Here is a 24,576-nt window from a genome sequence, read left to right as displayed (position 1 = left end):
GTTTTCAGGAAATGCAGGAATCGACCTAGTTGAAAATTCCTCCATCGGGCCCTTACTGGCCTCGCACCCCGCAACATATTTTCGCCAAATGCGGTGATAATGCTTTGCGGTTACATCCTTCCTGGCTTGATCAGGGTAGGTATGACTTCATCCGGAATGCCTTTTTCCTTCAGGATCCGGCGTTCAACCGCCCTGCCGTCAAACGCAGCCGCGGTAAGTCTTGGAATAGACAGGGTCCTTGCTGGAGCAGGTCCCTTCTTAGAGGTAGAAGCCACGGGTCCTCCGTGACCATCTCTTGAAGTTCCGGGTACCAAGTCCTTCTTGGCCAATCCGGAGCCACGAGTATAGTTCTTACTCCCCTCCGTCTTATAATTCTCAGTACTTTTGGTATGAGAGGAAGAGGAGGGAACACATACACTGACTGGTACACCCACGGTGTTACCAGAGCGTCCACAGCTATTGCCTGAGGGTCCCTTGACCTGGCGCAATACCTGTCCAATTTTTTGTTTAGGCGGGACGCCATCATGTCCACCTTTGGTTTTTCCCGATGGTTTACAATCATGTGGAAGACTTCTGGGTGAAGTCCCCACTCTCCCGGGTGGAGGTCGTGCCTGCTGAGGAAGTCTGCTTCCCAGTTGTCCACTCCCGGAATGAACACTGCTGACAGTGCTATCACATGATTTTCCGCCCAGCGAAAAATCCTTGCAGCTTTTGCCATTGCCCTCCTGCTTCTTGTGCCGCCCTGTCTGTTTACGTGGGCGACTGCCGTGATGTTGTCCGACTGGATCAGCACCGGCTGACCTTGAAGCAGAGGTCTTGCTTGGCTTAGGACATTGTAAATGACCCTTAGCTCCAAAATATTTATGTGAAGTGATGTCTCCAGGCTTGACCACAAGCCCTGGAAATTTCTTCCCTGTGTGACTGCTCTCCAGCCTCGCAGGCTGGCATCCGTGGTCACCAGGACCCAGTCCTGAATGCCGAATCTGCGGCCCTCTAAAAGATGAGCACTCTGCAACCACCACAGGAGAGACACCCTTGTCTTTGGTGACAGGGTTATCCGCTGATGCATCTGAAGATGCGATCCGGACCATTTGTCCAGCAGGTCCCACTGGAAAGTTCTTGCGTGGAATCTGCCGAATGGAATTGCTTCGTAGGAAGCCACCATTTTTCCCAGGACCCTTGTGCACTGATGCACTGACACTTGGCCTGGTTTTAGGAGGTTTCTGACTAGTTCGGATAACTCCCTGGCTTTCTCCTCCGGGAGAAAACACCTTTTTCTGGACTGTGTCCAGGATCATCCCTAGGAATAGAAGGCGTGTCGTCAGGATCAGCTGCGATTTTGGAATATTGAGAATCCAACCGTGCTACCGCAGCACTATCTGAGATAGTGCTACCCCGACTTCCAACTGTTCCCTGGATCTTGCCCTTATCAGGAGATCGTCCAAGTAAGGGATAACTAAAAACTCCCTTCTTTCGAAGGAGAATCATCATTTCGGCCATTACCTTGGTAAAGACCCGTGGTGCCGTGGACAATCCAAACGGCAGCGTCTGAAACTGATAGTGACAGTTCTGTACCACAAACCTGAGGTACCCTTGGAAAAGGGTAAATTGGGACATGTAGGTAAGCATCTTTGATGTCCAGAGAGACCATATAGTCCCCTTCTTCCAGGTTTGCAATCACTGCTCTGAGTGACTCCATCTTAAATTCGAACCTTTGTATGTAAGTGTTCAAGGATTTTAGATTTAAAATTGGTCTCACCGAGCCGTCCGGCTTCGGTACCACCAATAGTGTGGAATAGTACCCCTTTCCCTGTTGCAGGAGGGGTACCTTGATTATCACCTGCTGGGAATACAGCCTGTGAATGGCCTGCAATACTGTCTCCCTGTCTGAGGGAGACGTCGGTAAAGCAGACTTTATGAAACGGCGAGGGGAAGACGTCTCGAATTTCTTGAGACGGGCCCCCACCGTGCCTGAGACCGCTTGTACAGCCCCAGCGTCATGCTGAGGACTTTGCGGAGGCGGGAGAGGGCTTTTGTGGGAATTGGCTGTTTGCTGCAGCCTTTTTCCTCTCCCTCTGCCACGGGGCAGAAATGAGGCGCCTTTTGCCCGCTTTATGGGGCCGAAAGGACTGCGCCTGATAATACGGCGTCTTCTTAGGTTGAGAAGCTACCTGGGGTAAAAATGTGGATTTTCCAGCCGTTGCCGTGGCCACCAGGTCTGTTAGACCTACCCCAAATAACTCTTCCCTTTTATAAGGCGATACTTCCATATGCCTTTTGGGATCAGCATCACCTGACCACTGTCTTGTCCATAACCTTCTTCTGGCAGAAATGGACAGCGCACTTACTCTTGATGCCAGTCGGCAAATATCCCTCTGTGCATCACGCATATATAGAAATGCATCTTTAAAATGCTCTATAGTTAGTAATATACTGTCCCTATCTAGGGTATCAATATTGTCAGTCAGGGAATCCGACCAAGCCACCCCAGCACTGCACATCCAGGCTGAGGCGATTGCTGGTCGCAGTATCACACCCGTGTGAGTGTATATACATTTTAGGATATTTTACTGCTTTCTGTCAGTAGGTTCCTTAAGGGCGGCCGTATCCGGGGACGGTAGTGCCACCTGTTTAGACAAGCGTGTGAGCGCTTTATTCACCCTAAAGGGTGTTTCCCAACGTGCCCTATCCTCTGGCGGGAAGGGGTATGATGCCAATTATTTTTTTATCGGGGGAAACCCACGCATCATCACACACTTCATTTAATTCCTCAGATGCAGGAAAAACTACAGGCAGTTTTTTCTCACCCAACATAATACCCTTTTTAGTGGTACTGGTATTATCAGAAATGTGTAAAAACATTTTCCATAGCCTCAATCATGTAACGTGTGGCCCTACTGGAAGTCACATTCGTCTCTTAATCGTCGACACTGGAGTCAGTATCCGTGTCGGCGTCTGTATCTGCCATCTGCGGTAACGGGCGTTTTAGAGCCCCAGATGGCTTTGAGACACCTGGACAGGCACAGACTGAGTCGCCGGCCGTCTCATGTCATCAATCTTTTGTAAAGAGCTGACACGGTCACATAATTCCTTCCATAAGCTTATCCACTCAGGTGTCGACTCCCTAGGGGGTGACATCTCTGTTACAGGCAATTGCTCCGCCTCCACCTCATTTTCCTCCTCATACATGTCGACACAACGTACCGACACACAGCACACACACAGGGAATGCTCTGATAGAGGACAGGACCCCACTAGCCCTTTGGGGAGACAGAGGGAGAGTATGCCAGCACACACCAGAGCGCTATATATATATATATACAGGGATAACCTTATATAAGTGTTTTTCCCCTTATAGCTGCTGTATTGTTATACTGCGCCTAATTAGTGCCCCCCTCTCTTTTTTAACCCCTTTCTGTAGTGTAGTAACTGCAGGGGAGAGCCAGGGAGCTTCCCTCCAACGGAGCTGTGAGAGAAAATGGCGCCAGTGTGCTGAGGAGATAGGCTCCGTCCCCTTCTCGGCGGCCTTTTCTCCCGTTTTTCTGTGGAATCTGGCAGGGGTTAAAATACACCCATATAGCCCTGGGGGTTATATGTGGTGTATTTATGCCAGCCAAGGTGTTTTACATTGCTGCTCAGGGCGCCCCCCCTAGCGCCCTGCACCCTCAGTGACCGGAGTGTGAAGTGTGCCTGAGTAACAATGGCGCACAGCTGCAGTGCTGTGCGCTACCTTGTTGAAGACTGATGTCTTCTGCCGCCGATTTTTCCGGACCTTTTCTTGCTTCTGGCTCTGTAAGGGGGCCGGCGGCGCGGCTCCGGGACCGAGCTCCGAGGCTGGGCCTGTGTTCGGTCCCTCTGGAGCTAATGGTGTCCAGTAGCCTAAGAAGCCCAATCCACTCTGCACGCAGGTGAGTTCGCTTCTTCTCCCCTTAGTCCCTCGATGCAGTGAGCCTGTTGCCAGCAGGTCTTACTGAAAATAAAAAACCTAAAACTAAACTTTTCACTAAGAAGCTCAGGAGAGCCCCTAGTGTGCACCCTTCTCGGCCGGGCACAAAAATCTAACTGAGGCTTGGAGGAGGGTCATAGGGGGAGGAGCCAGTGCACACCAGGTAGTCCTAAAGCTTTTACTTTTGTGCCCAGTCTCCTGCGGAGCCGCTATTCCCCATGGTCCTTACGGAGTTCCCAGCATCCACTAGGACGTCAGAGAAATATATATATATATATATATATATATATATATATATATATATATATATACATATACTTCACTTGTATTTTTTCTCTAGTCTAAAGTGGAGTTGAGTCAAATCACTGGTGGACATGAACTGCATTCAATCTAAAAATAGAACTAAATATTGATTAGCCAAAAAAAAAAAAAGAGAAGTTTATTTAGATTTCATTATATGTAGATACATACCTTGGACTGATCATGAACATTGCATCCAGTGTAGAGTACAGGAAAAATGGCTGTGTGTGCTTTGCTAATATTATTAAATAGCACAACTATCTAAAATGGTAAACCTGACCCTTTGATTGTGGACAGCTGGCAGCCAATTGCTACTTACCACTGCACACTTGCTATGGTGGAACTGCTACAAACTGCTGTTTATTGAGGAGCTGTGAACCAGTTAAACATATAATAATGCAGCTAGATCTGTAGACCAATTTGTTATGTGGGTCCCAAGTGTTGAACCTTTAATATATGAATGCATACCTCCCAACATGACCCTCTCCAGGAGGGACACAATGCTCTGCTTCTGGACTTTTCCCTTTCTCTATGATTGCCGGCACCTGTGTTGAACAGGTTAATGGCTAAGAAAGGTGTTTCAGCACAGGTGATGGCAATCACAAATTAAGAGGGAAGTGCAGGAGCAGAGTGTTCTGTCCCTCCTGGAGAGGGTCATGTTGGGAGGTATGAATGTACAGCTGCCCATGTATGTGGTCAAACGTGTCACATGTTGAAGCTGAAGTGCGGTCATACACAGCACAGGCAGCTGGCGGCTGCCAACCAACACAACACGGGGCAGCTGGTGAGTGCCCACCTACACAGCATCATCAGTTCACCAGCACTACAGGCTCAATGCAACTTTCCATGTCACCCAAAAGGGAGCTTCCGTTTTACTAACCTGACTCATTGGCGATGACACTGTCTGCTTCAATAAAGTTGACAAAAAAAAAATTGAAACCGTTCCGCCCTCAATGAGTGAACATTGTGAGGGCAACACTTATCGCCATCATTGAATGGGGAAGGCGGAGACCTTTGGGCGGGGCCAGGGCACGGCGCCTGTACCCTCTACACAGGCACTGACAGAGTACACGCTCTTCAGGTTGCAGTGCATACATATGACTTCACGCTCTGAGAATCACACATGCATGTGCTACAAAAATCTTTTAAACATATGAAGAGCCTGACGCTAAATGTTTCCCTTTGTTCACGTGTAGTAGCTAACCCCCCCCCAATAAATGTATCAACTCGCTGCCAGCTGTGACTAATCTGTAATTCCAGCCCAAGGTTTCCTATATTTGTACGCTAGTTCCCCCGTAAATACATCACTAGTTATAAAATAACCGTCTGCAGCAGCATAATATAATTGCTTATGGATCATATTGCTTGCAGGCGCTAACTCGTTATGGACTATTAGCTATATTTTCTATCTATCTATCTATCTATATCTCTATATCTATATATATCTATCTATATATATATCTATATATATCTATAAATATATATATATATATATATATATATATATATATATATATATATATATATATATATATATATATATATAAAATGTATAATGTGTCTATATTACACAGCACTGTACATTTCAGGGAGCATTATACCATACCTCCCAACATGACCCTCTCCAGGAGGGAAAAAGAGTTTGTGTACTCAGCGCTAGTTGTGTACTGTAAAAAATTTTTATTGTTTAAACCTGAAATGTAAATAAAAATACAACTAAAGTGTGCGGTCTGTCATATCGAATGATTGACTCAGTAAACTGTATGAATAAATATCAATAAGTACTTTATCAAATGATTGTTAAAAATAACATTACAAACGACACAAGCAGCATTTACTTAATAACAATTACTCAGTTATTTTACCGATAAATATGGCAAACAATATAATGTGGTTTCTTAGTTATAATACTGTATAAAATACAATTGCACTGGCGTCCCAGTGTTTAGTAAAAATAGTCCCGCAAGAATTTATAACAGTCTTATTGGAGGTGGACTTCAGATATGTAGGAACATATAATTACCCGTGTGCTGATTCCTTTTGTTGGGCACGGCTGCACTCCAGATAATTGGAGGCTTTTTGATGTTCTTAAGATATAACTTCGCAGACTCGCTTACTTGTCACGGATATTTAGACCCCTCTGCGGAGGTCAGCAGCATTCAATCAGTGCGGGTAAGCAAATTACCGGACATTAGCGGCACAGCACTGCGGGGATCAGCAGCATTCAATCGGTGCAGGTAAGCAGATTACCGGACATTAGCGGCACAGCACTGCGGGGATCAGCAGCATTCAATCGGTGCAGGTAGGCAGATTACCGGACATCAGCGGCACAGCACTGCGGGGATCAGCAGCATTCAATCGGTGCAGGTAAGCAGAGTACCGGACATCAGCGGCACAGCACGAAGATCGATGTCTGTGCTCCTGGTGAAAAGCCGCCGGCTGCAGCGCCTGGCGTCTGGCAGATCGTAGAGTATTGTAGTATGGAAAGCCGTTAGCCGGATCAGACAACGGGTAATACCGAACAGCTGGAGTGTGAAAAGTGGGCGTCAACGCGTTTCGTCTCCTTGGTAACCGGAGACTTCCTCAGGACAGATACCTCCCCTCTAATCAGTCACGTATTTATACACTATATAATGAAATCATTTGTGGCGGCTGGGTCTCCTTAATAGGTTAAAGATATTTGATTTATGTGCCGCACATAGTAAAGAATCATTCTTTATAATGAAAAACATTATTAAGCAATACTTATATTAAATCAGCAATCTACTGAATCAATCTGACAGAATTCATAACTTTAGTACATATATTAGTAATACATATCTTAATAATTAGACCAAATTAACATCTTTTTTATCAATTAGTCAAATACCCAATTCAGACGTGCATTTACGAGTCAAATATATTTTTAAGTAAGTAAATTTCTCTAATATATGGACAAAAATCCTTGCACATTTTGTACAGAGAAATTATTAATTAGATCTTAACCGTATCTGAAATAACCTAATACATGTTACAATAATCCTAAAGAGAAATTATTATAAACTCACATCTTAAGATAATTGTTTCTACAGGACTAAAATAGAGCTCCATAATGATGAGAAATTGCAGATAGAGAGAACACTAATATTAACTTAGTTTTTATAATTTTTATATTTATCTAATTTAGAAATAATTTTTTTTATTATTATTTGTCTCTTATTTTTTATAACATAATACTAAGAATAATAATAATCATAATCAGAATTTCTTTCTGATCCCATCTGGATAGATCCCAAGTTTATCCAAAATTAACTTAATACAACATTTAGAATTTACTAAAAAAAATAGTAGAAAAATATAGAAAAACCCGGATGAGAGACTTGGATATGATGTACAAAAATTATATGGACTTAAATAGACTAATGTGGGAAAAAGGGGGGGGGGGAGGTTAGGGAAAAGGGGGGGGGGGGGAGGGAAAGGAAAGGGAAACTAATAATATTATTTATAAGAACTTTGATAGAGAGAGACGGAGGAGGGGGAGAATACAATAACATCCTCCTTATTTTCTAATCTTTCTTATTAGATAGATGTAACAGGAATATAACAGGAATATAACAAAAATATAACAAAAGTAAGATCAATCTAAACAAGAATAGTCCAAAGCCTCATTGAGACCATTGGGGTATAAGGTGTCTAATTTGAAGATCCAAGAGGATTCTCCAACACATAATTTTCTAAACCTATCCCCCCCTCTTCTTGTGCAAGAAAATTGTTCCAAACCAACGATACTAAGAAAAGATGGGTCCCCATCATGTACTCTGGAGAAATGGCGTGATATACTATGAGTCTGTAATTTTTTGATGATATTTAATCTGTGTTCCCTAAACCTAGACTTCAAGGGTCTTATAGTTCTTCCTACATATTGGAGGGAGCAGGGACACTGTAAAAGATAAACGCAATATGTTGTATCGCAATTAATAAATTGTTTAATTGTAAAAGTGTTACCATTCGTTGTAGAGCTAACATTTGTGGTTTTATTTAACATATGTTTACATGTTAAACAAACTGATTTGTTACATCTAAAGCTACCCAAAGGTCTCTTTGGTAACCATGAAGAATTTACGATAGAATCAAGAGGTTTTAAATCACTAGGAGCCAACATCTCTTTTAAATTCGTATTTCTCCTGAAAATAACCCTTGGTTTATTTGTTAGACACTTTTTTAGGATAGAGTCTTGTTTGATCAACTCAAAATTATCAAGAATGATCTTTTTTATATCTTTAGATTTATTATTAAATTTAGAAATAAACTTCAAAGAGTCTGTTGTGGGTGTCCCTTTTCTTTTAATTTTAATTTCCTCCATTGCTGTCGTGGCCACCACAACATCACCAGCCGGCTCCACATCCAAGCCAACACTCACAAGTGAGTCAGCAAACTTTTTTGATTCCTCTAGAATGTGTGGCGGATATCCCCTCTCATTAAATTGTTGCAAGAGAATTTTAACTTGTAATTGAAAGGTATGATCTTCTGAACAATTACGTCTTATTCTAATAATTTGATTCTTAGGGATATTTTTTATCCATGGTTTGTAATGTCCACTTGAGTAATGAAGGTAATTTCCTGCCCCCACTGGTTTAACATAATTTGTAGAGATGATTTTATTATCATCAATTAATAGTGTGATATCTAAAAAATGAGTGGTATATAAATCAAAACTGTGAGTGAACTTTAAATTATAATTATTATCATTTAAAAATGTGACAAATTCTTTTGCTAATTGTGCTCCACCATTCCAAATAATAAATAAATCATCTATGTAACGGCCATAAAGGACCAGGTTCTCTCTAAATGGGCCGCTCCAGATGTATTCTTCTTCGAAGCGGCCCATATAGAGGTTAGCAAAGCTCGGTGCAAACCTGGTCCCCATGGCCGTTCCAAGACGCTGCAAGTAGTGACGATCTTCAAATAAAAAATAAAAAATAATTGTGAGTCAAAATATATAAAATAGCTTTAAGAACAAAATCACGTCGGCCAGAATTTATATTGGGATCTTTGTCTAGATAATATTTAACAGCATCGATCCCTTTAGCATGTGGTATATTGGTATAGAGGGATTGGACATCTAGGGTTAAAAAACCCCAACCTTCCGTCCAATCCCTCCCCACTGTTTGTTGTAATATATGATAAGTATCTTTAATATGAGATTTTAAAGTGGCCACGTGACCCTGTAAATGAAAGTCTACAAAGTGAGATAAATTAGAAGAAAGTGAATCCACTCCCGAAATAATAGGTCTCCCTGGTGGATGTGATAAATTTTTATGAATTTTTGGTAAATGATAAAAAATTGGAGTGATGGGGTGTGTGGGTAACAAAAAATAAAACTCATCTTCAGATATCACCACTTCATCTTTGGCTGTTTGTAATATACTTTTTAATTCAGACAGAAAGGGAATAGTAGGGTTATTTTTTAGGAGTGTATAGTAATCTGTATCATTTAATTGCTTATGGGCTTCTGCTACATAGTCATCTCTAGATTGTAAAACAATCCCTCCCCCTTTATCTGCCTGTTTTATTACCAGTAGGGTGTCATCCTTCAAAGTTTTAATAGCTTCTCTCTCTTTTTTGTTGAGATTTTGCATATGATAAATCGTAGACCTTCTCTTATTTCTATCGGTTTTTGTACAAATTGATTTAAAGTCATTTAGTGTTTTATTATAAAAAACACTAATAGCAGCACTTTTCTGATTTAGGGGAAAAAAATTAGATTTCCTTTTAAATTTTGGACATATAGATTCAGAATTTGGATTCGAGACATCAAATAACACTAGTTCTGTATTATTAGCATCATTATTCTCTTGAAGCAATTCCTCTAAAGTGAGAAGACTAGATTTATCAGATTCGTCCAAAACAATAGGGGACAACTCCTCATTTGGATGGATTTTTTCTAAATTTTTAATTGCAAAAAATCTCTTTCTGCAGAGATCTCTCGTGAATTTGTTTAAATCGACAAATAACTCAAAGATGTTGGGTTCTTTGCTTGGTACAAAACTTAAACCTTTTTTTAATAGTGAAATCTGGTCATTAGTTAAACTTTTAGATGTTAGATTGTAAATTCCTTTACTATCTATCTGTATTTGGTTTTTCTGGGATCTCTTTCCTCCACCTCTACATCCTCGTTTTCTCTGGCTCTTTTTGGTGTATGATTTGACAATGTTTTGTACGGGTTTGGGTGGTGATATGTGTTCTGCCTGGGAAAATCCCCTGGAAGAGCACTTGAATTTCCCTCAGATGTATGTCTCTCCTGATAATCTCCCCGAAATCTGTTTCCTGGTCTAGAAGTATTATGTAGTTTATAATTTCTTTTTGGTGAATATGTAACTGTTTCTGATTTAGATTGTGTTCTGTTCCATATGGGTCTAGACACTTGTTCATTATATTGATTGGTGTCAGATCTCTCTGGCTTACTTTTCTGTTTGTTGTATGTTCTGATCTTATTCATTTTATAATCATCTTGGTCTCTGAACCATTTCTTCTTCTTAGTATACAAAAGATCTTTCTCAAATTTTTCTACTCTATCATTTATTTGCTCATCTCTCTCTTTAAAAACGGGTTTTTCTTTAAATCCAAGAAGCTCATCCTTTACTCTCTCTATTTTAGTCACTGTATTATCTACTTTCTCATTTCTATAGTTAACAAGAAGTTTCATTAATGAGAGAGAACATTGGTCCAGGGTTTCATCCCATTGTTTTTGTAGGGTGGGGTTATCATTAATTGATAGATGTTTGAAAACCCTCAAACCTCTTGGGATGATCCTGGCATCAATGTATCTCTGTAACGACACACTATCCCACCAATTACGCATCTCCTCTTTTAGGAGATCCTCTAATTGGTAAAAGAGTTTGTTCATATCTGGATCAGTCTGAATATTTTCTTTATCCGATTCATATGAGAAGGTGGATAAATATAAATCCCGCCTCTCTTTTCTATCATGGTAACTTTTAAATTCTGCCATGACAGACTGCACACACTAAAATCCAATTGATATATATACAAATGTATTTAGAAATAACTATTGAATCAATAACAATGTAAAATGAGTAATAAACTTAAAGCAGCCAGGAGTTAGCAATATACAAATAAGATTTCCAAGAACAACCAAATCAGGACACCTGTCCCTATCGGATATTCAACCGGCGCTAATTTAAAAAAGGAATTAATTAATTGTGTAACAACAGCAGCTGAGTACGGCAACTAGCTAGGTTGCCGACTTTATAGGACAGAAAAAGAGTTTGTGTACTCAGCGCTAGTTGTGTACTGTAAAATTTTTTTATTGTTTAAACCTGAAATATAAATAAAAATACAACTAAAGTGTGCGGTCTGTCATATCGAATGATTGACTCAGTAAACTGTATGAATAAATATCAATAAGTACTTTATCAAATGATTGTTAAAAATAACATTACAAACGACACAAGCAGCATTTACTTAATAACAATTACTCAGTTATTTTACCGATAAATATGGCAAACAATATAATGTGGTTTCTTAGTTATAATACTGTATAAAATACAATTGCACTGGCGTCCCAGTGTTTAGTAAAAATAGTCCCGCAAGAATTTATAACAGTCTTATTGGAGGTGGACTTCAGATATGTAGGAACATATAATTACCCGTGTGCTGATTCCTTTTGTTGGGCACGGCTGCACTCCAGATAATTGGAGGCTTTTTGATGTTCTTAAGATATAACTTCGCAGACTCGCTTACTTGTCACGGATATTTAGACCCCTCTGCGGAGGTCAGCAGCATTCAATCAGTGCGGGTAAGCAAATTACCGGACATTAGCGGCACAGCACTGCGGGGATCAGCAGCATTCAATCGGTGCAGGTAAGCAGATTACCGGACATTAGCGGCACAGCACTGCGGGGATCAGCAGCATTCAATCGGTGCAGGTAGGCAGATTACCGGACATCAGCGGCACAGCACTGCGGGGATCAGCAGCATTCAATCGGTGCAGGTAAGCAGAGTACCGGACATCAGCGGCACAGCACGAAGATCGATGTCTGTGCTCCTGGTGAAAAGCCGCCGGCTGCAGCGCCTGGCGTCTGGCAGATCGTAGAGTATTGTAGTATGGAAAGCCGTTAGCCGGATCAGACAACGGGTAATACCGAACAGCTGGAGTGTGAAAAGTGGGCGTCAACGCGTTTCGTCTCCTTGGTAACCGGAGACTTCCTCAGGACAGATACCTCCCCTCTAATCAGTCACGTATTTATACACTATATAATGAAATCATTTGTGGCGGCTGGGTCTCCTTAATAGGTTAAAGATATTTGATTTATGTGCCGCACATAGTAAAGAATCATTCTTTATAATGAAAAACATTATTAAGCAATACTTATATTAAATCAGCAATCTACTGAATCAATCTGACAGAATTCATAACTTTAGTACATATATTAGTAATACATATCTTAATAATTAGACCAAATTAACATCTTTTTTATCAATTAGTCAAATACCCAATTCAGACGTGCATTTACGAGTCAAATATATTTTTAAGTAAGTAAATTTCTCTAATATATGGACAAAAATCCTTGCACATTTTGTACAGAGAAATTATTAATTAGATCTTAACCGTATCTGAAATAACCTAATACATGTTACAATAATCCTAAAGAGAAATTATTATAAACTCACATCTTAAGATAATTGTTTCTACAGGACTAAAATAGAGCTCCATAATGATGAGAAATTGCAGATAGAGAGAACACTAATATTAACTTAGTTTTTATAATTTTTATATTTATCTAATTTAGAAATAATTTTTTTTATTATTATTTGTCTCTTATTTTTTATAACATAATACTAAGAATAATAATAATCATAATCAGAATTTCTTTCTGATCCCATCTGGATAGATCCCAAGTTTATCCAAAATTAACTTAATACAACATTTAGAATTTACTAAAAAAAATAGTAGAAAAATATAGAAAAACCCGGATGAGAGACTTGGATATGATGTACAAAAATTATATGGACTTAAATAGACTAATGTGGGAAAAAGGGGGGGGGGAGGTTAGGGAAAAGGGGGGGGGGGGGGGAGGGAAAGGAAAGGGAAACTAATAATATTATTTATAAGAACTTTGATAGAGAGAGACGGAGGAGGGGGAGAATACAATAACATCCTCCTTATTTTCTAATCTTTCTTATTAGATAGATGTAACAGGAATATAACAGGAATATAACAAAAATATAACAAAAGTAAGATCAATCTAAACAAGAATAGTCCAAAGCCTCATTGAGACCATTGGGGTATAAGGTGTCTAATTTGAAGATCCAAGAGGATTCTCCAACACATAATTTTCTAAACCTATCCCCCCCTCTTCTTGTGCAAGAAAATTGTTCCAAACCAACGATACTAAGAAAAGATGGGTCCCCATCATGTACTCTGGAGAAATGGCGTGATATACTATGAGTCTGTAATTTTTTGATGATATTTAATCTGTGTTCCCTAAACCTAGACTTCAAGGGTCTTATAGTTCTTCCTACATATTGGAGGGAGCAGGGACACTGTAAAAGATAAACGCAATATGTTGTATCGCAATTAATAAATTGTTTAATTGTAAAAGTGTTACCATTCGTTGTAGAGCTAACATTTGTGGTTTTATTTAACATATGTTTACATGTTAAACAAACTGATTTGTTACATCTAAAGCTACCCAAAGGTCTCTTTGGTAACCATGAAGAATTTACGATAGAATCAAGAGGTTTTAAATCACTAGGAGCCAACATCTCTTTTAAATTCGTATTTCTCCTGAAAATAACCCTTGGTTTATTTGTTAGACACTTTTTTAGGATAGAGTCTTGTTTGATCAACTCAAAATTATCAAGAATGATCTTTTTTATATCTTTAGATTTATTATTAAATTTAGAAATAAACTTCAAAGAGTCTGTTGTGGGTGTCCCTTTTCTTTTAATTTTAATTTCCTCCATTGCTGTCGTGGCCACCACAACATCACCAGCCGGCTCCACATCCAAGCCAACACTCACAAGTGAGTCAGCAAACTTTTTTGATTCCTCTAGAATGTGTGGCGGATATCCCCTCTCATTAAATTGTTGCAAGAGAATTTTAACTTGTAATTGAAAGGTATGATCTTCTGAACAATTACGTCTTATTCTAATAATTTGATTCTTAGGGATATTTTTTATCCATGGTTTGTAATGTCCACTTGAGTAATGAAGGTAATTTCCTGCCCCCACTGGTTTAACATAATTTGTAGAGATGATTTTATTATCATCAATTAATAGTGTGATATCTAAAAAATGAGTGGTATATAAATCAAAACTGTGAGTGAACTTTAAATTATAATTATTATCATTTAAAAATGTGACAAATTCTTTTGCTAATTGTGCTCCACCATTCCAAATAATAAATAAATCATCTATGTAACGGCCATAAAGGACCAGGTTCTCTCTAAATGGGCCGCTCCAGATGTATTCTTCTTCGAAGCGGCCCATATAGAGGTTAGCAAAGCTCGGTGCAAACCTGGTCCCCATGAATAAGATCAGAACATACAACAAACAGAAAAGTAAGCCAGAGAGATCTGACACCAATCAATATAATGAACAAGTGTCTAGACCCATATGGAACAGAACACAATCTAAATCAGAAACAGTTACATATTCACCAAAAAGAAATTATAAACTACATAATACTTCTAGACCAGGAAACAGATTTCGGGGAGATTATCAGGAGAGACATACATCTGAGGGAAATTCAAGTGCTCTTCCAGGGGATTTTCCCAGGCAGAACACATATCACCACCCAAACCCGTACAAAACATTGTCAAATCATACACCAAAAAGAGCCAGAGAAAACGAGGATGTAGAGGTGGAGGAAAGAGATCCCAGAAAAACCAAATACAGATAGATAGTAAAGGAATTTACAATCTAACATCTAAAAGTTTAACTAATGACCAGATTTCACTATTAAAAAAAGGTTTAAGTTTTGTACCAAGCAAAGAACCCAACATCTTTGAGTTATTTGTCGATTTAAACAAATTCACGAGAGATCTCTGCAGAAAGAGATTTTTTGCAATTAAAAATTTAGAAAAAATCCATCCAAATGAGGAGTTGTCCCCTATTGTTTTGGACGAATCTGATAAATCTAGTCTTCTCACTTTAGAGGAATTGCTTCAAGAGAATAATGATGCTAATAATACAGAACTAGTGTTATTTGATGTCTTGAATCCAAATTCTGAATCTATATGTCCCAAATTTTAAAAGGAAATCTAATTTTTTCCCCTAAATCAGAAAAGTGCTGCTATTAGTGTTTTTTATAATAAAACACTAAATGACTTTAAATCAATTTGTACAAAAACCGATAGAAATAAGAGAAGGTCTACGATTTATCATATGCAAAATCTCAACAAAAAAGAGAGAGAAGCTATTAAAACTTTGAAGGATGACACCCTACTGGTAATAAAACAGGCAGATAAAGGGGGAGGGATTGTTTTACAATCTAGAGATGACTATGTAGCAGAAGCCCATAAGCAATTAAATGATACAGATTACTATACACTCCTAAAAAATAACCCTACTATTCCCTTTCTGTCTGAATTAAAAAGTATATTACAAACAGCCAAAGATGAAGTAGTGATATCTGAAGATGAGTTTTATTTTTTGTTACCCACACACCCCATCACTCCAATTTTTTATCATTTACCAAAAATTCATAAAAATTTATCACATCCACCAGGGAGACCTATTATTTCGGGAGTGGATTCACTTTCTTCTAATTTATCTCACTTTGTAGACTTTCATTTACAGGGTCACGTGGCCACTTTAAAATCTCATATTAAAGATACTTATCATATATTACAACAAACAGTGGGGAGGGATTGGACGGAAGGTTGGGGTTTTTTAACCCTAGATGTCCAATCCCTCTATACCAATATACCACATGCTAAAGGGATCGATGCTGTTAAATATTATCTAGACAAAGATCCCAATATAAATTCTGGCCGACGTGATTTTGTTCTTAAAGCTATTTTATATATTTTGACTCACAATTATTTTTTATTTGAAGATCGTCACTACTTGCAGCGTCTTGGAACGGCCATGGGGACCAGGTTTGCACCGAGCTTTGCTAACCTCTATATGGGCCGCTTCGAAGAAGAATACATCTGGAGCGGCCCATTTAGAGAGAACCTGGTCCTTTATGGCCGTTACATAGATGATTTATTTATTATTTGGAATGGTGGAGCACAATTAGCAAAAGAATTTGTCACATTTTTAAATGATAATAATTATAATTTAAAGTTCACTCACAGTTTTGATTTATATACCACTCATTTTTTAGATATCACACTATTAATTGATGATAATAAAATCATCTCTACAAATTATGTTAAACCAGTGGGGGCAGGAAATTACCTTCATTACTCAAGTGGACATTACAAACCATGGATAAAAAATATCCCTAAGAATCAAATTATTAGAATAAGACGTAATTGTTCAGAAGATCATACCTTTCAATTACAAGTTAAAATTCTCTTGCAACAATTTAATGAGAGGGGATATCCGCCACACATTCTAGAGGAATCAAAAAAGTTTGCTGACTCACTTGTGAGTGTTGGCTTGGATGTGGAGCCGGCTGGTGATGTTGTGGTGGCCACGACAGCAATGGAGGAAATTAAAATTAAAAGAAAAGGGACACCCACAACAGACTCTTTGAAGTTTATTTCTAAATTTAATAATAAATCTAAAGATATAAAAAAGATCATTCTTGATAATTTTGAGTTGATCAAACAAGACTCTATCCTAAAAAAGTGTCTAACAAATAAACCAAGGGTTATTTTCAGGAGAAATACGAATTTAAAAGAGATGTTGGCTCCTAGTGATTTAAAACCTCTTGATTCTATCGTAAATTCTTCATGGTTACCAAAGAGACCTTTGGGTAGCTTTAGATGTAACAAATCAGTTTGTTTAACATGTAAACATATGTTAAATAAAACCACAAATGTTAGCTCTACAACGAATGGTAACACTTTTACAATTAAACAATTTATTAATTGCGATACAACATATTGCGTTTATCTTTTACAGTGTCCCTGCTCCCTCCAATATGTAGGAAGAACTATAAGACCCTTGAAGTCTAGGTTTAGGGAACACAGATTAAATATCATCAAAAAATTACAGACTCATAGTATATCACGCCATTTCTCCAGAGTACATGATGGGGACCCATCTTTTCTTAGTATCGTTGGTTTGGAACAATTTTCTTGCACAAGAAGAGGGGGGGATAGGTTTAGAAAATTATGTGTTGGAGAATCCTCTTGGATCTTCAAATTAGACACCTTATACCCCAATGGTCTCAATGAGGCTTTGGACTATTCTTGTTTAGATTGATCTTACTTTTGTTATATATTTGTTATATTCCTGTTATATTCCTGTTACATCTATCTAATAAGAAAGATTAGAAAATAAGGAGGATGTTATTGTATTCTCCCCCTCCTCCGTCTCTCTCTATCAAAGTTCTTATAAATAATATTATTAGTTTCCCTTTCCTTTCCCTCCCCCCCCCCCCCCCCTTTTCCCTAACCCCCCCCCCTTTTTCCCACATTAGTCTATTTAAGTCCATATAATTTTTGTACATCATATCCAAGTCTCTCATCCGGGTTTTTCTATATTTTTCTACTATTTTTTTAGTAAATTCTAAATGTTGTATTAAGTTAATTTTGGATAAACTTGGGATCTATCCAGATGGGATCAGAAAGAAATTCTGATTATGATTATTATTATTCTTAGTATTATGTTATAAAAAATAAGAGACAAATAATAAAAAAAATTATTTCTAAATTAGATAAATATAAAAATTATAAAAACTAAGTTAATATTAGTGTTCTCTCTATCTGCAATTTCTCATCATTATGGAGCTCTATTTTAGTCCTGTAGAAACAATTATCTTAAGATGTGAGTTTATAATAATTTCTCTTTAGGATTATTGTAACATGTATTAGGTTATTTCAGATACGGTTAAGATCTAATTAATAATTTCTCTGTACAAAATGTGCAAGGATTTTTGTCCATATATTAGAGAAATTTACTTACTTAAAAATATATTTGACTCGTAAATGCACGTCTGAATTGGGTATTTGACTAATTGATAAAAAAGATGTTAATTTGGTCTAATTATTAAGATATGTATTACTAATATATGTACTAAAGTTATGAATTCTGTCAGATTGATTCAGTAGATTGCTGATTTAATATAAGTATTGCTTAATAATGTTTTTCATTATAAAGAATGATTCTTTACTATGTGCGGCACATAAATCAAATATCTTTAACCTATTAAGGAGACCCAGCCGCCACAAATGATTTCATTATATAGTGTATAAATACGTGACTGATTAGAGGGGAGGTATCTGTCCTGAGGAAGTCTCCGGTTACCAAGGAGACGAAACGCGTTGACGCCCACTTTTCACACTCCAGCTGTTCGGTATTACCCGTTGTCTGATCCGGCTAACGGCTTTCCATACTACAATACTCTACGATCTGCCAGACGCCAGGCGCTGCAGCCGGCGGCTTTTCACCAGGAGCACAGACATCGATCTTCGTGCTGTGCCGCTGATGTCCGGTACTCTGCTTACCTGCACCGATTGAATGCTGCTGATCCCCGCAGTGCTGTGCCGCTGATGTCCGGTAATCTGCCTACCTGCACCGATTGAATGCTGCTGATCCCCGCAGTGCTGTGCCGCTAATGTCCGGTAATCTGCTTACCTGCACCGATTGAATGCTGCTGATCCCCGCAGTGCTGTGCCGCTAATGTCCGGTAATTTGCTTACCCGCACTGATTGAATGCTGCTGACCTCCGCAGAGGGGTCTAAATATCCGTGACAAGTAAGCGAGTCTGCGAAGTTATATCTTAAGAACATCAAAAAGCCTCCAATTATCTGGAGTGCAGCCGTGCCCAACAAAAGGAATCAGCACACGGGTAATTATATGTTCCTACATATCTGAAGTCCACCTCCAATAAGACTGTTATAAATTCTTGCGGGACTATTTTTACTAAACACTGGGACGCCAGTGCAATTGTATTTTATACAGTATTATAACTAAGAAACCACATTATATTGTTTGCCATATTTATCGGTAAAATAACTGAGTAATTGTTATTAAGTAAATGCTGCTTGTGTCGTTTGTAATGTTATTTTTAACAATCATTTGATAAAGTACTTATTGATATTTATTCATACAGTTTACTGAGTCAATCATTCGATATGACAGACCGCACACTTTAGTTGTATTTTTATTTATATTTCAGGTTTAAACAATAAAAAATTTTTACAGTACACAACTAGCGCTGAGTACACAAACTCTTTTTCTGTCCTATAAAGTCGGCAACCTAGCTAGTTGCCGTACTCAGCTGCTGTTGTTACACAATTAATTAATTCCTTTTTTAAATTAGCGCCGGTTGAATATCCGATAGGGACAGGTGTCCTGATTTGGTTGTTCTTGGAAACCTCTCCAGGAGGGACAGAATTCTCTGCTTCTGGACTTCCCTCTTAATTTATGATTGCCATCACCTGTGCTGAAACACCTTTCTTATCCATTAACCTGTTCAACATTCATGAATAAAGAGAAAATCCAGGAGCAGAGCATTTTATCCCTCCTGGAGAGGATCATGTTGGGAGGTATGCAGGAGACACCAGAATCCTGACAGCCAGTGAAATACCAACAGACGATAACCAAACACCGACTGGTATACCTATTCGGTTGGTGGGTCCACACCACCAACCGAGTGGGAATAGAACCTGTGGCGAGCTAAGTGATCCACCAGGCCCGTAGCGTGGAGTTGTGTCTATGTTACCTTCGTGATCAGGACCTGGAAGTGACATAACGAGAGGACAGGAGAGAACTTCCTTCCTTACAGCGCCTAAATGTTTTCTCCGTTCTACGTTCATTTGAGGTTAATTTTTCATTTCTATGCACCAGTGGACGCTCGCAATACTTCGGGCTCGGTGTCTCGCTCCGCTCCGCTATGCTCGCCACAGGTTTCTATTCCAAATAGTTTGTGACATGGACCCAGGGGCTTATGGGAAAGGTCCTCTCCACGAAGGGAAACTAGATGCTACCGTAGCGTGGTGAGCCTGCGAGGGGACTCGCTGCCTCGCCATCGGGATTCCAACAGACGGGATGCCGCTGTCAGTACATGTATGCCTCAGAATGGCAGGGCTGTCTGGTTGCCCATGATAATCTCACTGACTACAGCAGCGTGTCAATCACAAAACAAGCTCCACCCCTCCAGGTTACAGGAACCGAGAAGCTGTTGCCAAATGTTTCCTTCCTGGTGAGGAGAAATGGTGTATGGTGTGTGTGTGTGTGTGTGTGTGTGTGTGTGTGTGTGTGTGTGTGTGTGTGTGTGTGTGTGTGTTTGTCTGGAGGAGGGGGTGGAAATGGGTGCTGGGTAGAGGTGTGAATGGGTGAAAAGGTTGATGGGTGTTGTGAGGGAAGATATTTATGGAAACTGATAGAGTGGATAAAAGTGTTAATGGGTTCAATGATAATGGAATGGAGAGGAATAGGATAATATAGTGGGAGGTGATTTTTCAAGAGATGGAGGATATGGGAGGTGGGTGGTGAATGTTCAGCAGATGGAGGATATGGGAGATGGGTGGTGATTGTCAGCAGAAGGTAGATATGGGAGGTGGGTGGTGATTGTCAGCAGATGGAGGATATGGGAGGTGGTGGTGATTGTCAGCAGATGGAGGATATGGGAGGTAGGTGGTGATTGTCAGCAGAAGGTAGATATAGGAGGTGGGTGACAATTGTTCAGCAGATGGAGGACATTGGAGGTGGGTGGTTATTGTCAGCAGATGGAGGATATGGGAGGTGGGTGATGATTGTCAGCAGATGGAGGATATGGGAGGTAGGTGGTGATTGTCAGCAGAAGGTAGATATGGGAGGTTGCTGGCGATTGTTCAGCAGATGGAGGATATGGGAGGTGGGTGGTGATTATCAGCGGATGGAGGATATGGGAGGTGGTGGTGATTGTTAGCAGAAGGTAGATATGGGAGGTGGGTGGCGATTGTTCAGCAGATGGAGTATATGGGAGGCAGGTGGTGATTGTCAGCAGATGGAGGATATGGGAGGCGGGTGGTGATTGTTCAGCAGATGAAGGATATGGGAAGAGGGTGGTGATTATTTACCAGATGGAGGATATGGGAGGTAGGTGATGATTGTCAGCAGAAGGTAGATATGGGAGATGGTGGCGATTGTTCAGCAGATGGAGGATATGGGAGGCGGGTGGTGATTGTTCAGCAGATGGAGGATATGGGAAGAGGGTGGTGATTGTCAGCAGATGGAGGATATGGAAGGTGCTGGTGATTGTCAACAGATGGAGGATATGGGAGGTAGGTGGTGATTGTCAGCAGAGGTAGATATGGGAGGTGGGTGGTGATTGTCAGCAGATGGAGGATATGGGAGGTAGGTGATGATTGTCAGCAGAAGGTAGATATGGGAGATGGGTGGCGATTGTTCAGCAGATGGAGGATATGGGAGGCGGGTGGTGATTGTTCAGCAGATGGAGGATATGGGAAGAGGGTGGGATTAATTTAGCAGATGGAGGATGTAGGAGGTGGGTGGTGTTGTTTCCTTGCTCTTCCCAGCTAACGGGATCAGTACTAAATGCCGCTGGCCGGAATCCCGGCGGTCGAAATACCGACGCCGGAATCCCGACCACACAATCCCGACAGGGGTGGCGAGCGGAACGCAGCCCCTTGCGGGCTCGCTTCGCTCGCCACGCTGCGGGCACGGTGCCTCGCTACGCTCGGCACACTATTATATTCTCCCTCTATGGGTGTCGTGGACACCCACGGAGGGAGAATATGTCGGAATTGTGGCGATCGGGATTCCGGCGTCGGTATTTCGACCGCCGGGATTCCGGCCCGCGGCATCTTGACCGCATCCCCAGCTAACATCTAATCGCATTAAGGAAATTAAATTTTATCTTGTGTGAGTTCTTCTGGATGCCCGGGAGTGTCAAACCTAGCAGGAGATTACAAGATTTTTATTTGGAAGTGAAATATTCAAAACTTCCTCTATTAAGTGTTTAATCTTATGCAACAATTTAAACACCTTGTGGCACGTCCACTAAATGTGTATAAAAGAACAGATATGCCACAAGCACACGGACACGGGACGGAGGCAGAAGGAAACATTTCGCAGGAGTGATCAGTGCTGCATTTTCAGTAGCAGCAGATCTTGGAGAAAGTATTTAAATGATGGAGGTGTCTTCTTTCTAAATGAGACACCCACCTGTGACTTCTCAGATCCGCTGCATGAGGCCAGTGATTCTGCATCGGAAGACAAAGTTGCTGACTTTGGCACTCCCACAAGATAAAGGTGACACACCTACCTTTTGTGCAACCTCAACCCCCAAATGCCGTCAAACCCTGAATCAACGCATTCGGGAGGTAACTGGCGGGATGGCTGACAGTCAGGAGGATGGCGCATGCATGTGGGTGTCAGTGACTGCGTCTATCAGCGGCCGTAGTCATTTGGATATTCTGCGTTTACCATAGGCAGATGGTGTGGCTGACAGTTGGATGCCCATTGGCCACGGCATTATCACAAAGACGCAGTAGCAGCTCCTACTACATCTGTCAGAGGAGGATTTACCACAAGGCAACCAAGGCAGCTGCTTAGGTCCCTGTGGGTCTCGGGGGGAGGGGGGGAGGGCGCTGATAAGGCTGTAAGGAGGGCATTTCCGGCAGACGGCAACCTCCATAAAAAATGTCAGAACACTGGGCTGGCTGAATACTGCCGTGAGGCTGTCAGTGAGTAGACAGCTGTTGGGTGTCGGCTTCAGCACATGCCTGTGTATCCAGTCCTGCAGTGTTCTGTGTGTGTGTGACCAGTCATGCCAAATGTGTGTGGCTCATGAAGAGAGAAGAGCTAAGAGCGCACAGAGAAAAACATGAGGTCTTCCAGTGTACTTTATTACAGTATTTAAAAAAAAAAAAATTCTATAACATCTGCCTATTTCACATTCCATTCAGGCGAAGCGGATGGGGGGTGGGCAGTGTTATTTTAAGCACAGTGTATAACATCCGCCTGCTACAATCAGGGTGGGAACGACGACACTGACTGATGATATATGAATTAGAGATGAGCGCCTGAAATTTTTCGGGTTTTGTGTTTTGGTTTTGGGTTCGGTTCCGCGGCCGTGTTTTGGGTTCGAACGCGTTTTGGCAAAACCTCACCGAATTATTTTTGTCGGATTCGGGTGTGTTTTGGATTCGGGTGTTTTTTTCAAAAAACCCTAAAAAACAGCTTAAATCATAGAATTTGGGGGTAATTTTGATCCCAAAGTATTATTAACCTCAAAAAACATAATTTACACTCATTTTCAGCCTATTCTGAACACATCACACCTCACAATATTATTTTTAGTCCTAAAATTTGCACCGAGGTCGCTGTGTGAGTAAGATAAGCGACCCTAGTGGCCGACACAAACACCGGGCCCATCTAGGAGTGGCACTGCAGTGTCACGCAGGATGTCCCTTCCAAAAAACCCTCCCCAAACAGCACATGACGCAAAGAAAAAAAGAGGCGCAATGAGGTAGCTGTGTGAGTAAGATTAGCGACCCTAGTGGCCGACACAAACACCGGGCCCATCTAGGAGTGGCACTGCAGTGTCACGCAGGATGGCCCTTCCAAAAAACCCTCCCCAAACAGCACATGACGCAAAGAAAAAAAGAGGCGCAATGAGGTAGCTGTGTGAGTAAGATTAGCGACCCTAGTGGCCGACACAAACACCGGGCCCATCTAGGAGTGGCACTGCAGTGTCACGCAGGATGGCCCTTCCAAAAAACCCTCCCCAAACAGCACATGACGCAAAGAAAAAAAGAGGCGCAATGAGGTAGCTGACTGTGTGAGTAAGATTAGCGACCCTAGTGGCCGACACAAACACCGGGCACATCTAGGAGTGGCACTGCAGTGTCACGCAGGATGTCCCTTCCAAAAAACCCTCCCCAAACAGCACATGACGCAAAGAAAAAAAGAGGCGCAATGAGGTAGCTGTGTGAGTAAGATTAGCGACCCTAGTGGCCGACACAAACACCGGGCCCATCTAGGAGTGTCACTGCAGTGTCACGCAGGATGTCCCTTCCAAAAAACCCTCCCCAATCAGCACATGATGCAAAGAAAAAGAAAAGAAAAAAGAGGTGCAAGATGGAATTATCCTTGGGCCCTCCCACCCACCCTTATGTTGTATAAACAAAACAGGACATGCACACTTTAACCAACCCATCATTTCAGTGACAGGGTCTGCCACACGACTGTGACTG

General features: G+C 40.7%; 1 protein-coding gene across 1 annotated transcript in view; it reads right to left on the bottom strand.

Moving 5' to 3' along the window:
- Positions 1 to 5,224, bottom strand: part of CHID1 (chitinase domain containing 1) — a 990,316-nt gene extending 985,092 nt beyond the window's left edge. The window contains exon 1 of the mRNA XM_063944762.1: positions 5,127 to 5,224. The gene's annotated coding sequence lies outside the window, so the exon portion shown is untranslated. The remainder of the gene's footprint in view (positions 1 to 5,126) is intronic.
- Between the last annotated feature and the right edge of the window lie 19,352 nt (positions 5,225 to 24,576).

The sequence above is a fragment of the Pseudophryne corroboree genome, chromosome 11 (assembly GCF_028390025.1).
Source record: "Pseudophryne corroboree isolate aPseCor3 chromosome 11, aPseCor3.hap2, whole genome shotgun sequence".
NCBI classification, from domain to species: domain Eukaryota; kingdom Metazoa; phylum Chordata; class Amphibia; order Anura; family Myobatrachidae; genus Pseudophryne; species Pseudophryne corroboree.
This window is presented reverse-complemented; position numbering and strand designations above follow the sequence as displayed.